This window comes from Pelobates fuscus, chromosome 6 (assembly GCF_036172605.1).
Source record: "Pelobates fuscus isolate aPelFus1 chromosome 6, aPelFus1.pri, whole genome shotgun sequence".
Taxonomy (NCBI): domain Eukaryota; kingdom Metazoa; phylum Chordata; class Amphibia; order Anura; family Pelobatidae; genus Pelobates; species Pelobates fuscus.
In genome coordinates, this window is record NC_086322.1 from 188,520,373 (window position 1) to 188,538,038 (window position 17,666).

A 17,666-nucleotide genomic window follows, 5' to 3' on the forward strand; every position below is an offset into this window, starting at 1 on the left:
CAACTTTTTGTTGACACAAATACCGAGATATGGTAACTAAAGATATCATATCACGTGGACATAGATGGCCCTTTGGGGGTAGGTTGAAAGACAACCCTCTAGGAGCTAGGCTGTGTTGGGTCAGACTGGGTGTATTGCCCATAAGGCTATTTTTGGTCTATGACAAATGGACTATTTGTGTTCTATGTAAATGCATTGCAACTCTCTTGGGGACAGTGGTATTTAGGGTCTATGATTTAAAATGGTTAAGATGATTTCGGTTAATGTCCAGGGTCTAAATACTGCAAATAAAAAATCTTTAATATATAACTACATGCTCAGAAATAAAGTAGAAGTGGGTTTCTTTCAAGAAACCCACTGGTTAGATACGGATAATCATGGTTGGGGGGGTGGAAAATTCCCTACTGTGATACACTCCTCATTAAGTGGGAAAAAGCAAAGAGGTGTAGCAATAGTTTTTTCTCACACAATAAAAGTAGACATATTACATCAAATTATAGATAAGAACGGTAGATATGTAATAGTTTGCTGTAAACTGAATGAGATAACATATACACTGACGAACATATATCTTCCTAATGATTTTCCCGCACCAACCCTAAAAAAAGTCCTGGGTTTAATGGAATCCATTAAAATAGGCATGTGTTTGGTAGCTGGGGATTTCAATAGTGTACTGGACCCGATATTAGATAAAAAGACAACAGTAACCTTATTACATCAAAAAAGAACAGATAAGTTAGCGAAATCTATTAAGAGAAACATGATTAACTTTGACTATTTTGACCTATGGAGAACGATTAATCCTGACTCATTGGAATATACTTATTTTTCGCATGTGCATCTGTCCCACTCCCGAATCGATATGGTTTGAGGTAATATAACAACATTATCAAATATCAAATACTGTAAGATATTGGACAATACCTGGTCAGACCACAGTATTAATATGTGGGAGACGAAAAATCAATGGACCAGGGTTAATTGTGAAACCTGGCGAATGAATGATAATTTGTTAAAATCTAAGACCCATATTGATACATTAGAAAAACAAATTGAAACTTTTTTTCTTGAAAATGATCCAAATGACACTTCATATACAAACAATTGGTGTGCATTTAAATCTACCATTAGAGGCAATATAATAAGTATACAAACAAGGTATAAGGCACAAAATAATAATTTTTTTCTGGAACTACAAGAGGAATTAAAAAAGGCTTCGAATGAGAATAAGCAGTCTCCTTCTAAATTAAATGCAGATGCCCTGAAAAAAATCCAAAATAAAATTAATAACTTCCTTATAGAAAAAAACTCTAAGGTTATGAAGAAACTGAAAGCGAATTACTATTATAAAGGAAACCGAGCAAACAGGATTATGACTAAAAAATTAAGAGATAAAATCAGCTCCAATAAAATAGTAAAGATAGCGGATGAGGAAGGAGTTTATCTAGATCCAAAAAAAATAGGTGAGAGATTTAATAAATATTATGAGGCCCTGTATAATTTAATTCCTCCGAAAATGAATGATGAGGATTTTTTTAGTAACAGTAATATACCTACATTCAAGGAGGAACAAAGAAATAAGTTAAATGCTCCTATTACAGTTCAGGAAGTGGAGGCAGCAATAAACAATCTAAAACCAGATAAGACGCCAGGCCCAGACGGTTTTGTAAATATATTTTATAAATCCTTTAAAAACCATATAGTTTGTCATTTAACCAATATGTTTAATGAAATAGTCTCAGTAGGTAAATTTCCTCCTGAGATGTTAAGAGCAAATATCCTTCCAATCTTAAAGGAAAATAAGGATCCCTTAAAGGTGGAAAATTACAGACCTATTTCTTTAATCAACACGGACGTTAAGATTTTTTCATCAGTTTTGGCCAATAGACTAAAGGGACTCATGGATAAGATTATAAAGAATGATCAAATTGGCTTTATACAGGGGAGAGATCCAGTTGACAATTCTAGAAGATTACTCGACTTGATAGATGCAGCTCAAAGGAATAAAACTTCTTTGTTTATTTTGGCAGTAGACGCGGAGAAAGCTTTCGACAGGGTCGGTTGGGTCTTCCTAAGGAAAACTATGGAAAAGTTCGGCATACAGGGATGGATGCTTAAAGCAATTCTGGCACTATATGAAGGTCCAGAAGCAAGAACAGTGGCTCCAAATATATGCGCTGACTGGTTCACACTAAAAAACGGAACGAGACAGGGTTGCCCCCTATCGCCCATTTTATATATTATGACAATGGAGATACTAGCTACTAATATAAGAAATAATCTTCAAATAAAAGGCTTTAGCTATAAAGAGAAAGAATTCAAATTAAATCTATATGCAGATGACCTGATTCTGACCTTAACCGACCCTGTCGAATCGCTTGGTGCCTTGATGGAAGAGGTAGATAAATATGGTTTGATTTCAAATTATAAAATAAATGCAAATAAATCCACTTATATAGCTATAAATATCTCTAGAGAATGTTGCCAATATATAAGAGACAAATATAAATTTAACTGTAACAAAAACATAATATCTTATCTGGGAATAATGATTAATGATGACTTAAAAGATACAATGCAAATAATTTTTTTAAAAACATATAGATCAACCCACGAGTCATTAAAAATATGGAGACAAACTGAACTGTCCTGGTGGGGTAGAATTAATTTGGTCAATTCATATCTACTTCCCAAATGGTCCTACTTATTCCGCATGATTCCCTTGAGAATGCCACAACCATGGCTATATATGATACAACGAGATATAAATAATTTTATCTGGAAAGGAAAAAGGCCGAGGATGAATAAAAAACTTTTGATGCAGAAAATTAGGAAAGGAGGGATACATTTTCCGAATATTAATACAATTTATGCAGCTAATATGATGTTTCATATTTATAAAACGCAACTCTTAAGTTCTGAGGAACTGGGGTGGTACCAATTAGAAAAGGAGATGACAGAAATAGATAATTTGTACCAATTAATCTGGTTAACCAAACAAGATGAAAGATTTAAGAAGGTGTGTTCCTCAAATAGTTGTTTGCAATCAATTCTTATGGAATGGGAAAAGATGAGGACGAAATGCGGAATAGGTAATAAAATATTGGGAAATTTTAACTTCAATATTATTCATTTAAGGATGAAGGATATAAATATAAGTGCATGGACAACGAAGGGTATTAACTTTATAAATCAAATAATATTGGGAGATAAAATTAAACCATTCGAAACCCTGGTACATGAATATTCGCTACCCAGGCAGGAGTGGTATAATTACCTAAGAATCAGAGGTTTTATCCAACAATTCTTGTTATATCGACCCATAGAGGGAATAGAAAATTTGACAGCTCTATTAAAAAATGATAATGTACCGCAAATAGTGTCGAAGGCTAGAAATTGAGGCTCCTAGCAGGAATGTTAATATGCAGAAATGGAGTAGCGAAATGAATGTACAGATTTTCAAGGTTGAATGGGATCAAGTAATATTTCAAACAGGCAAAATAATCCACTGTCTGAATCTTCTTGAGGTATTATTTAAATTAATGAATCGATGGTATTTAGTTCCCATCAGAATGTCCAAAATGAATACCTCCAACTCTTCATTGTGTTGGAGATGTAGCGAAAAAGAGGGGTCTTTTGGTCATATATGGTGGGAATGTAGTAAAGTTAAAAATTTGTGGTACATGACCTTTGAATCTTTGGAGTATATTATAGAGAAAAATATACCTAGAGGTCAGCATAACGGCCTATTCCATTTAAACCTACAACTACTTCACTTTAAAGAAAGATTTATATATGTCCACTTTGTTGCTGCAACAAAAATAATAATAGCAAGAAATTGGAAGAGTAGTGTGACTTTTACACAAGACCAATTATATTCACAAGTCCAATACCAATTAACTATGGAGGCCTTGGGGAACCAGTCTACAAAAATTAGAGAAGTCAGTAAATTCTGGAAAGAAAAAATAGAGAGATTGATTAGACAAATTCCTGGACAAAACAATTAGGATAATATCATTTTTTTTTTTTTTTTTTTTTAGACTAGGATATAGCGGCCTATGTATGTTCCCCAAGAAGGGTTTTGCAATGCATATTAGTGTTATGTGTATGTTAAGTCCATCACAGTAATGAAGTGCCTCCACTGGGAGAGAGAGGAATAAAGAGTGATTAATTTTGAATAAGGGATAAGGCAGTAATATCCTCTCAAAGAAGAGAGAAATTGCTAACTATGCACTTTATATATATATATATTCCTGTTGATGGTAATGCATTGTGTAGTGTGTACTGTCTTTTTGTATGTTTTTGTATATCTGACAACTAAAATCAAATAAATTATTTATAAAAAAAAAAAAAGAATAATTCGGGCCGGCGTATCCAAGTTTTCTTTTAAAAGAGCCCTATTAGGCATTTCCTTTTTCCATAAAGTATTGGGAAAGAAGTCTGTGTTTAAGGGATTTATTATTCAACAAATGTTAAAGGCAGCCTGGATAAAGAAAGCGCCGGTCCATGATAACAGGCCCCCTATCTCCTTTCAGCTTTTGGGTGATTTGGTAAAAAAATTTGAGCTCCGTTTGTAAAGATGCATTTGAGACCCAATAATAAAGCCATGGAGAAATTTATGCCATAAGTCGGTGGTTTTTCTTTTCGCCATGTTGACATTGAAGCGCAGTGCGAAGGCTTGTTTATAAGGGATGGTATTCAATTATCTGATGTTGGGTTGGATATTTTTAATAAAGATTTGCAGTGCATGGTCGATAAGGCCGTGGTCTGGTGGGGTGGGCTGCAGCATTAGTTGCATGCTGCAGCGTGTGGGGTTGAGGTCACCTGCCTAATTTAAAGGGGGGGGTGGACTAGCTGAGTTTCTTTATCATTTGGTTTAAGTTCTGGCTAATAGGGCAGAACTCTGGTGAGTTATGTGTTAAATCTCTGGGGGTTTAAAGACGGGAGATGTTTGGTTAATTCTCTGGGGGTTTAAAAACCGGAGATGTTTGGTTATAAATAGTGATGTCCCGAACGGTTCGCTGGCGAATAGTTCCTGGCGAACATAGCGTGTTCGCGTTCACCACGGACGGCGAACATATGCAATGTTCGGTCCGCCCCCTATTCATCATCGAGTAAACTTTGACCCTGTACCTCACAGTCAGCAGACACGTTCCAGCCAATCAGCAGCAGACCCTCCCTCCCAGACCCTTCCACCTCCTAGACAGCATACAATTTAGATTAATTCTGAAGCTGCATTCATTTTTTTTTGTGTGTGTTTATTATACATTATCCTTCATAGCCAGTAACCTGTGTTTATTATACATTATCCCTCATAGCCAGAAACCTGTGTTTATTATACATTATCCCCCCCTAGCCAGTAACCTGTGTTTATTATACATTATCCTCCCATAGCCAGTAACCTGTGTTTATTATACGTTATCCCCCATAGCCAGTAACCTGTGCTCATTATACATTATCTCCCCCATAGCCAGTAACCTGTGTTTATTATACATTATCCCCCACAACCAGTAACCTGTGTTCATTATACATTATCCCCCCACAACCAGTAACCTGTGTTTATTATACATTATCCCCCCATAGCCAGTAACCTGTGTTTATTATACATTATCCCCCCATAGCCAGTAACCCGTGCTTATTATACATTATCTCCCCCATAGCCAGTAACCTGTGTTTATTATACATTATGCCCCACAACCAGTAACCTGTGTTTATTATACATTATCCCCCCACAACCTGTAACCTGTGTTTATTATACATTATCCTTCCATAGCCAGTAACCTGTGTTTATTATACATTATCCCCCCATAGCCAGTAACCTGTGCTTATTATACATTATCCCCCCCATAGCCAGTAACCTGTGTTTATTATACATTATCCTCCCATAGCCAGTAACCTGTGTTTATTATACATTATCCTCCCCATAGCCAGTAACCTGTGTTTATTATACATTATCCCCCCATAGCCAGTAACCTGTGTTTATTATACATTATCCCCCATAGTCATTTATCGTTGGACCTAGGCAGCATGATGTCTTAGGCTGGCCCAGAGAGTGAGTGAGTGAGTGAGTGAATAATATAATATTTATGTTCAGAAACATATTAGTGATATATGTAAATCGGGTTCGTGCAAAGAGGGTGAAAAGGTATTAAAGAAAAACACACTTATTGCATCAAATTTACAAAGCTTTCCTCATTTCTTTCTCGGGATGAGGAATATATCAGTTGTAGACTGAGGATTTCCATCTGCCCAATCTTTTAATAATATGCACTGGAGTGTCAGTGTTGAAGGAGACCGAAGCTGCCCCTATTCTAAATGAAAGACCCGAGACATGGATACAACCCAATCTTAGGAGTAGTGTTCTGATGTAGAAGATGAATTTAGCCATAGTCAGAGGGATTCAGTGAGAGAAGTGGTGAAATGTGTGTGGCATGACTGAGTGTGGGTAAGTAAGAGTCAAGTATTTTAACTGGGCACTAGTTCTAGGTGGGATAAAGTGGTATAGCGGATGGATGAGTAGTTTGGTTCGTTTTAGAGGTTTGTAGAGAAAGTATATAGTGATCATGATTTTTAGCGATATCCAATATTTTTAAGGTGGTCCCAGTGCCACCACTCATATCTGGTGTCACAATAGCTTGCATTTAAAAAAAACAAAAAAAAACGTTTTTGACTGTAATATAATAGCAGTCAGTTTCCTTCACACGTGTGCGTTTCAGGGCCTGCCAGGGCACAGTGTCACACCAGTGCAACTCATATCTGGTGTAACAGTAGTGTACATTTAAAAAAAAAAAAAACTAGAAATTTGACTGTGAAATAATAGCAGTCAGTTTCCTTCACACGTGTGCGTTTCAGGGCCTGCCAGGGCACAGTGTCACACCAGTGCAACTCATATCTGGTGTAACAGTAGTGTACATAAAAAAAAAAAAAAAAATAGAAATTTGACTGTGAAATAATAGCAGTCAGTTTCCTTCACACGTGTGCGTTTCAGGGCCTGCCAGGGCACAGTGTCACACCAGTGCAACTCATATCTGGTGTAACAGTAGTGTACATTTAAAAAAAAAATACAGGGGGCTTGTTGTCACCTTTCGGGGACCCTTGGTATTGTACGTGGCTGGGTGGAGGAAGAGACCTTCAATGACATCAGTGAGGACAAGGAACGGGACATGGCTAGCTTGGTATCCAACCTTGTGCAAATGGTGAGTTTGCGGTTGTGCAAATGGACTGTTTGCGGTTGTATGCGGTGCGTTAAACAGGGAGTTTGGTCTGTCACTGTGAAGCGGGCGTAACCCTTACACTACCTGATCGATACAACATCATACTTGATGTTTTAAAGCACGTTATTCCAAACAATTTAGGAATGTTAGGTGATTTATGCCCTTTATGGATTAAAACCAGACTCTGCATCAACTATGTAATTTTCCATGGGAGTTTTGCCATGGATCCCCCCCCCCCCCCCCCCCGGCATGCCACAGTCCAGGTGTTAGTCCCCTTGAAACAACTTTTCCATCACTATTGTGGCCAGAAAGAGTCCCTGTGGGTTTTTTAAATTCGCCTGCCTTCTGAAGTCTATGACGGTTCGCCCGGTTCGCGAACATTTGCGGAAGTTAGCGTTCGCCATTTGCGAACGGAAAATTTTATGTTCGCGACATCACTAGTTATAAATAGTGTTGTCGCGAACCCGAAATTTTCGGTTCGCGAACGGCGAACGCGAACTTCCGCAAATGTTCGCGAACGGGCGAACCGTGCGAACCGCCATAGACTTCAATGGACAGGCGAATTTTAAAACACACAGGGACTCTTTCTGGCCACAATAGTGATGGAAAAGTTGTTTCAAGGGGACTAACACCTGGACTGTGGCATGCCGGAGGGGGATCCATGGCAAAACTCCCATGGAAAATTACATAGTTGATGCAGAGTCTGGTTTTAATCCATAAAGGGCATAAATCACCTAACATTCCTAAATTGTTTGGAATAACGTGCTTTAAAACATCAGGTATCATGTTGTATCGATCAGGTAGTGTAAGGGTTACGCCCGCTTCACAGTGACAGACCAAACTCCCCGTTTAACGCACCGCAAACAGTCCTCTATATACAGAGTAAACATGGCTCCCTCTATATACAGAGTAACATGGCTCCCTCTGTATACTGTGTAAACATGGCTCCCCTCTATATACAGTGTAAACATGGCTCCCTCTATATACAGAGTAACATGGCTCCCTCTATATACAGTGTAACATGGCTCCCCTCTATATACAGAGTAACATGGCTCCCCTCTATATACAGTGTAAACATGGCTCCTCTCTATATACAGAGTAACATGGCTACCCTCTATATACAGAGTAACATGGCTCCCCTCTATATACAGTGTAAACATGGCTCCTCTCTATATACAGAGTAACATGGCTTCCCTCTATATACCGTGTAAACATGGCTCCCTCTATATACAGAATAACATGGCTTCCCTCTATATACCGTGTAAACATGGCTCCCCTCTGTATATAGAGGGAGCCATGTTACTCTGTATATAGAGGGAGCCATGTTTTCACTGTATATAGTGTAACATGGCTCCCCTCTATATACAGAGTAACATGGCTCCCCTCTATATACAGTGTAAACATGGCTCCTCTCTATATACAGAGTAACATGGCTCCCCTCTATACAGGGGCGTACCTGGAGCATTTGGCACCCGGGGCGGATCCTTTATTTGGCACCCCACTCCCCAACTTTGAAATGTAAAAAACAGCTGCAATTGTTTTTTAAATGTATGTTTATGCAGTGTGTGTATAGTGTGTAAAGTGTGTGTATATTGTGTGTATAGTGAGTGTGTATAGTGTGTACAGTGTGTGTATATTGTGTGTATAGTGAGTGTGTATAGTGTGTGTGTGTAGTGTGTATAGTGTGTGCAGTGTGTGTATAGAGTGTGTATAGTGTGTGTATGCAGTGTGTGTAGTGTGTGTGTATAGTGTGTGCATAGTGTATGCAGTGTGTGCAGTGTGTGCATAGTGTGTACAGTGTGTGTGTATATTGTGTGTATAGTGTGTGTAGTGTGTGTATAATGTGTGCAGTGTGTATGTAGTGTGTGTGTATAGTGTGTGCATAGTGTATGCAGTGTGTGCATAGTGTGTACAGTGTGTGTGTGTAGTGTGTGTAGTGTGTGTATAGTGTGTGCAGTGTGTGTATAGTGTGTATGCAGTGTGTGTATAGTGTGTATGCAGTGTGTGTATAGTGTATGCAGTGTGTGTATAGTGTGTGCAGTGTGTGTATAGTTAGTGCAGTGTGTGTATAGTGTATGCAGTGTGTGCAGTGTGTATGCAGTGTGTGTAGAGTGTGTATAGTGTATGCAGTGTGTGTATAGTGTGTGTATAGAGTGTGCAGTGTGTGTATAGTGTGTGCAGTGTGTATAGTGTGTGCAGTGTGTATGCAGTGTGTGTAGTGTGTATGCAGTGTGTGTAGTGTGTGTGTGCATAGTGTGTACAGTGTGTGTATAGTGTGTACAGTGTGTGTGTATATTGTGTGTATAGTGTGTGTATATTGTGTGTAGTGTGTGTATAGTGTGTGCAGTGTGTGTATAGTGTGTATGCAGTGTGTGTCCCCAAGCCCCTAGTCACACAACCAAATAAAAAAGCCCCTACCTACCCCCCTCACCCTAAAAAATAGTGAAGGGGGAATAAAATTACTACCCTGTAAAGTAAAATTCAACTTACTATTCAACGTCTTCTTCTTCTAAAATCTTCATTTTTTTAGCCCCAAAAAAGGCCAAATAAAAAGCCATCATACCCGTCGAACTTAAAAATAAAATAAAAAACCCGAGCACAAAAAAAAATTAATCCATCTTCACCCATGGAGGGCTCCGTGTCAGTGTTTATCAGGGATCCTTAGGATAGGTGTCAATCCATATCTGCCAAGTGACCCTATGTAGGGGGAACAGTCCCTATTCTGCTCTGTGTCAGTGTCTGGAGGGAGTATCTGCAGTAACACAGAGTGTCTGGGGGGAGTATCTGCAGTAACACGGGGTGTCTGGAGGGAGTATCTGCAGTAACACAGAGTGTCTGGAGGTAGTATCTACTTGTAACATTTATATGCACTAAAAAAAAAAAAATAATAAATTGAAAAAAAAATAAAAAATGGTTGCAGCTTCCGAATTAATCTAAAATGGATGCTGTCCAGTAGGTGGGAGGGTCTGCTAGGGAGGGTGTGCTGCTGATTGGCTGTAATGTGTCTGCTGACTGTGAGGTACAGGGTCAAAGTTTATTCAATGATGACGAATAGGGGGCGGACCGAACACCGCATGTGTTCGCCCGCGGTGGCGGACGCGAACATGCTATGTTCGCCGGGAACTATTCGCCAGCGAACAGTTCGGTACATCACTAGTTATAAAGTTAATAAGTGATGTTTGTATTATTTGTAAACTAAATAAAGACCACAGCCTTTTCAGCACACTTCTGAGTCTGTGTTTTATTTATTGTGTTTCTGTGCCTTGTTATGCTATGTAGTACTTGTTGTTATTATGTGTCAGTCTGAATTAACCCCTGCTGAGCACATGCTTCAAGTTAAAGGGACACTCCAGGCACCCAGACCACTTCTGCTCATTGGAGTGGTCTGGGTGCCAACTCCCACTACTCCTAATCCTGCAAGTGTAATTATTGCAGTTTTTTTTATAAACTGCAATAATTACCTTGCAGGGTTAACTCCACCTCTTGTGGCTGTCTACTAGAGAGCCACTAGAGGTCACTTCCTGAATCATAGCAAAGATTTCCTTTGCTAGAGCGTCGCTGGACGTCCTCACGCTGTGTGAGGACCTCCAGCGTCGCTCATTTCCCCATAGGAAAGCATTGAAATTCTTTTTCAATGCTTTCCTATGGGGAGCGCTAATGCGCATGCACGGCATTGCCACGCATGCGCGTTAGGTCTCTTCGGACGGTGGGCTGGATCAGTCTCGCCCACCGGCCGACGGAGACAGTAGGAGGAGCAGCGCGGAGGAGGAGACAGCGACAAGGGACATCGCCGCTGCCTCAGGTAAGTGACTGAAGGGGTTTTCACCCCTTCAGTAACTGGGGATTGGTGGGAGGGAGAGGGAACCTCCAGTGCCAGGAAAACAGATTGTTTTCCTGGCACTGGAGATTCCCTTTAAGAGTTAACTTTTTAGTAAGGACTTGAGACATTGCCATGAGACACCAATCCTCTGTTCTTGCGTCATAGTGTATCATGCTTTAAATGCTGCAAAGATAGTCAGCGACAATTCAAGGATTTTACAATTATCATGACGGAAAGTCATGATTTTATTAAAGACACGGAGGCGAGTATTATGCTGCACTCTTTCTTTATTTCCCTCAGCAGCAAAGAAACATTATTGGAAAAAAAAACATTAAAACAGGTCTGCCTTCCAACAGGCAATGTCCGCCTAGCAACATGATCATCCAATCAGCGCCATCCTTTCCCTATAGCTGGCTGAGTGTTGATGACCATTTCCTCTTTCTTTCTTGCGACTCCCGAAGAAACTCAAACTCGGAACAGGAAACCAGAGTAAACCAAACGATTCGTAACAAAGCACGTGATTCCAAGAGGTCTTTTAGCCAGGTCACGCTAAAGAAACAAGAGAAATATGGTAATTTCTTGAAAATTATGGGTTGTCCGCATATATATAGGTCTAAATGTCTGCAAGAACAGTGATAACTTTTCATATCAGTAATAAGAGGCAACTACCAACCTGAGGACAACAATGGCAATAAAGTCCCATCATTATATAGTGCTCTAGAGCGATGTAGATATGTGATATCATCCCTACCGTCAAGTTGAACTTACCTTGGAAATCTTTTCTCTGAAAACTTACCTCGTCCCACCACTGAGCCGTCCGAGGGTGGGTGGGTGGGATAATACTCGCCTCCGTGTCTTTAATAAAATCATGACTTTCCGTCATGATAATTGTAAAATCCTTGAATTTTATTAAAGACCCGGAGGCTCCTATTATGCTATTTCAAAGCTGTGATATCACGGCTTCTGCGAAATGCTGGATTGGTTTGAAATAGAAATTACGGAAAGTAGATTCTGCGGACCAATCAGCCGCCTTCAGTATATCTTCCAAGCGACAACCCACCATGGAGGCTTTGGAGGCCATGGCACCGCGAACTGAATGAGGAGAGAATATGGAGGTATCAATACCTGCCAAGGACATGAGCCATTTGACCCAGCGGGCCAAGGTAGGAGAGGATACCGGAGCGTGTGGTTTACGGAAGGAGATGAAGAGTTGGGGGTTCGACTCAATCCGGAGGGATGCAGTACGAGCTTCGTACGCCCTAAGACATGCTACTGGGCAGAGGAGTGGTGTCGCGGGGAACGCTGGATACAGGACCGATCTGGAGGACGATTTCGTCCTTCGTGAGATGTCAAAGACGACTCCTTCTGGGGTGAAGGATCGGGCATTGACATCGAGAGCTCGAACGTCTGACACTCTCTTGCATGAGACTAGACATAACAGCATAACTAGTTTAGCTGAGATTTGTTTTAAGGATAGAGACTCGTTGTCTGGCCACCTAGTCAGGAAAGTTAGTACCAGGGAGACGTCCCATAGGGAGGAATAGCGAGGTAAGGGTGGCCTTGCGAAGCGGATGCCTCTTAGGAGGCGACATACTAAGGGATGTCGTCCTATTGGAACCCCGTCAATGCCGGTATGGCCGGCTGAGATAGCTGATCGGTAGAGGTTTACCGTTCTGTATGCTTTCCCGTTATCATAGAGGGAGGTCAAGAATTGCAGGACAGTTGTCACAGGAGTTGATAGGGGATCCACACCCCGTGCCACGCACCAACCATCCCATGTGCGCCAAGCAGACTTGTAAGACTGTCTCGTGCCGGGTGCCCATGCGCCCTCGAGAAGTCGTAGAGTCGATTGCGAAACTCCCTCGATTGACCAGGGTCCCCGGAAATCAGCCATGCCATGAGGCGGAGGAGGCCCTGAAGTATCAGGGGGTGGGGATTCCCTTCGGGGTCCCGGAGGAGAGATTGGGTGTCCGGGAGGAGACGTGGAGGGTCTATGGCCATCTCCAGCAGAGGAGGAAACCAAGGTTGTGCCGGCCATAGGGGGGTTATTAGAACCATGTCGCCCAAGTGGCGCCGTAGGTGGAGGAGGCAACGAGGGATAAGGGCAAATGGAGGGAATGCATAGTTCCTGGTTGTTGACCAGTCTTGTGAGAATGCATTCGTAGCCGCTGCCGTGGGGTCTGGCCTCCAACTGAAGAAGGTCGGAAGTTGGGCGTTCAAGCGAGAGGCAAATAAGTCTATTGCCAGAGGACCCCACAGATCCCAAATGCGTTGGAAGATTTGGGGATCGAGGTGCCAGTCGCTGGAGTCCCGCAGGTGACGGGAGTACCAATCTGCCGTAGTGTTGCATGACCCTGGCAAATATTCCGCCTTGACTGTCATGTTGTGTTGCAGACAGAACTGCCAAAAATCTCGAGCCAAATTCGCTAGAACTTTGGATCTTGTGCCACCGAGGTGGTTGATATAACGGACAGCCGATATGTTGTCCATCTTCAGTAGGATTGAACACTGGGACAGTGTCGGGGAGAGGCTGCGAATCGCAAAGGATCCTGCTAGGAGTTCCAAGCAATTTATGTGGAGCCTGGATTCCGCTTCTGACCAGCGTCCGCCTGTGGAGGTATCTCCGCAGCGTGCGCCCCAACCGTAAGAACTCGCGTCCGATTCGATGACTATATCTGGGGCTGAGCCGAAGATGGCTCTGCCGTTCCACGCCTCCATGTGTAGGAGCCACCATTGGAGTTCTTTCTTCGCTTCCGCGTCTAGAGTCAGAGTATCCTCGTATGAGGCACCGCCTCTGAGGTGTGACGCTTGTAAGCGTTGTAGGGCTCTGTAATGAAGGGGGCCCGGAAATATGGCCTGTATGGAGGCCGCTAGAAGCCCAATCACTCTGGCCAGGTGTTTGAGCGATATTTGAGGAAAGGTAAGCACACGTCTTATCTCTTTCTTGATATTTCTCATCTTGGAGGTTGGTAAATGCAATGTTTGCGTTTCTGAGTCCACCAAGAGTCCTAGGAACTCTATTTGTTGAGTGGGGGCCAGGATGGACTTTTCCCCAATTGATTATGAAGCCCAAATTCTGTAGCAAGGTTGTGGTCCAACCGAGGTGAGTATGGAGTAATGGTATTGACTGGGATAGCAGCAGGATGTCGTCTAAGTATATGATTAGACGAATCCCCCGACTGCGTAGGAGCGCGATAACGGGCTTCATGAGCTTGGTGAAACACCAAGGTGCGGAAGAGAGACCGAAGGGAAGGCAGCGGAACCGCCATTTTCTTCCCTGCCATATGAATTGCAGGAAGTTTTGGTGTGCTTGCGCAATGGGTACTGTAAGATAAGCGTCTCTTAGGTCGAGTTTGACCATCCAGTCCGCTGGTTGGAGCAAGTCCCGTAGGCAATGGATGCCTTCCATCTTGAAGTGATGGTAGGCTACGTAGGTGTTTAAATGTTTGAGGTTGATAACTGGGCGGGATCCGCCCCCTTTTTTGGGAACAATGAATAAATTGCTCACAAATCCCGGGGTATGCATGGGGATTTCTTGGATAGCACCCTTGAGTGCCAAGTCTTGAATTTCCTCGGAAACGAGGGTCGTGTCTATTTGGGAAAAAGCAATCTCCCTGGGTGGGGAGAGCTGAGTGGGCAGGGATACAAAATCTATGAGATATCCTTGGACTGCCCTGAGAATCCAAACATCTGATGTAATTAGGGCCCATACATGGGAAAAATGTGTGAGTCTGCCCCCTATCAATAGATGTGAAGAAAATTGAGAAGGGTAGCTTACCGTAAGGACGTCTTCCGGAAGGAGCGCCTCGTGCACCTCTCGACAACCAAGGTCTACCTCGTTGGGGGAAGAAGGTTGGAGCGGGCCTCTGGTCGTGGAAGGGGGTTCTCCCCATATAGGAGCCTCGGTTCGGGCGCGAACCTCTACTGAGTCTGCCGGACAGACGGCCCCTTGCTCTGCCGGCCCCACCAAAAACCTTTGGGTGGAATACCCTTTTTAGATTAGTTTGTGCCTTGTCCAAGGCTGTGAATGTCTGGACATAAGAGCCCAGGTCTTTTACAAAAGATTCTCCAAAAAGATACCCTTTTGCTTGGGCTCCTGGCTCAGTAATGGCCATATTTACCAGTTTGGGTTCTATTTTAATTAGGATAGATTTCCTGCGCTCAGTAGCCAGGGCCGTATTGGCATTGCCTATAAGGCATATCACTCTTTGAATCCAACCTCTAATAGTGAGGCGATCTAAGGCTTCGTCGCGCGCCAAGGATTCCTCTACGGCTTCGAAAATTTTGGTTGCCGGACCCAAAATATCCAAGACTTTATCTTGACAATTATAGAGGGAGAAGTCTAGACCTTTCTTAGGTTTCCAATTGGTTTTACTTAGAAATTGTATGATTTTAGGGTCCACCTGGGGTGTCTTACAGACTTCGTCTGGTACGGTGGGACGTGGGCATTCGGCCCTTAGTTTGTTACGTGTTGCCTTGTCTAAAGGCTTACGGGCTCGAGATGCGATGTATTGCGCCACATGCTCAGCCGGTGACCATTCCGCAGAGCGGGGGTGCCGTAAATCGTCGGGTTCGAATAACGGTTCACCCTGTGGGTCAAGTATTCTACCCTCTTTGTGTATCTCAGAACTGGGCATGCCAGTGGTAGCCATTTTAGTGGAGGGATCATGCTCCTTATCCATATCGTACTCCGACTCTAAGTCGGATAAGTCATTAGACTGATCTGAGTCTAGGGTGGGTGCACTCTCCTCATCTGAACTGAGCTCTGACTCAGTATTATCAGGCTGGGTTTTAGCCCACTTCCAGTGTCTAGCCGTTTTTGCCCGGCTAGAGGCTCTCTTGCGCGGTGGTTCAATATTCGCGCCATCCATGACAGGTGTTATACTGTCCATCATTAGTTTGGAGGAGTGCTTAACTTTTGCCAGGGCTTTGCGGCCGAGGCGTGGGGGTTGAGAAACAGGTGGTATCGCGACTGACATAGCAGGCGGAGGGACCATGAGTTGGGCCTGTAGTAATGCTTGGGTAAAAGATTTGGAGATAGAAGAGGACATAATGTCCATGGCAGATGCCAAGGCTTTGGATACAGAATTGGAAACAGTAGTATCCATGATGGCCTGGATTTCCTCAGATGCTGGGAAATCCACCTCATCCCCAGGAGTTACAGGGGGAATACCCAAGACAGTGTGAGGGTTAGTTTGTGCCCCTGAGGGGCCAGGCAAGTCATTAGAGGACTGCATATTGCTAGCAAAGAACAGGCAAATAGATATAGCAGAGTATTAGAAGTGGTATTGGCAGGTTAAGTAACCCAGCAAAGGACTTAGAACAATATATCTAGCAATAGGTAGATGAATAGTACTCACTGAGATTAATAATGAAATTTTTTGGGAGCAGGTAGAAAGGGGGGACCGTCCGCCACAACTCTGGACACCAACTCCGATTCAGGGGACGGAGTGGGCGTGTCACAGACGAAAAGAGCGCGAAAGCGCCGTTTAAAATGGCCGCCGGTGAAAATTCCGGCTGAATTGAGGGTTAAATAGTGCTAAACGTTAGCCGCGAGGCGGCAGAAGAATATGTGCTCAGTTAGTGCCCGGCGGTTGCGGCTGTTTACCGCGCTCGGTTAACGAAATTCCGAGCGCGGACACAGCAGCCGAGTCACAAGATGGCCGCCGGAGGCGTCCCTGACGGGATGCGCACGCGCGGCTGACTCAGACAATGCCGGGATCCGCGGTTCACAGAAAAAACCTCCCTAGGATTTTGAATCCTAGGGAGTAACAAATGACCAAGAAAAAACTGGTGAATAGCGAAAAGGACTGTCAAGTTAAAGTAGTATGTGCCTATCACAGCACATTTCAATAAAGCACCACAATTAAAGGAACATGAATAAATATGTAAAAATAAAACTTTTTTCATGTATACTATCGATCAATATGAGAAGCATTCAATATACACAATTAGTATGCAATCATAAAACAAATACAAAATTCCCACAGCCAGAAGCTGAGAGAGTTGTACTTATCTGAGGGAAAGCAGCAAAGAAAGAGGAAATGGTCATCAACACTCAGCCAGCTATAGGGAATGGATGGCGCTGATTGGATGATCATGTTGCTAGGCGGACATTGCCTGTTGGAAGGCAGACCTGTTTTAATGTTTTTTTTTTCAATAATGTTTCTTTGCTGCTGAGGGAAATAAAGAAAGAGTGCAGCATAATAGGAGCCTCCGGGTCTTTAATAAAATCAATATACAAAGTCACAAATCAAAGGCATCCATAAAGAAACTCCCTGGGTGCTGTAATCTGCAGAGAGCACCTTGCATGCATCCAAGTGTGTCTCACGGGAAAGCATTGAATTCAGTTGGTTGTTTTAGAGGAAGCTGAGGCTGTCTAGGAGACAGCCACTAGAGATGTATCTAACCCTGCCATATAGATTGCAGCCTCAACAAAACTGCAATATTTTGCAATGCAGGGTTAAAAGTACAGATAAATTGATATGGGTGACTTTAGTGGTCCTTTATTGTATGCACAGCCAAGCTTAATGTTTTGTTTATTTGCAAGTAAAAAAAAATATTAAGAATTGTGATTCCCCTCCCCCCTTATTGATTTATTTTCATATAACTGCGTGCAGGAAATATATTTT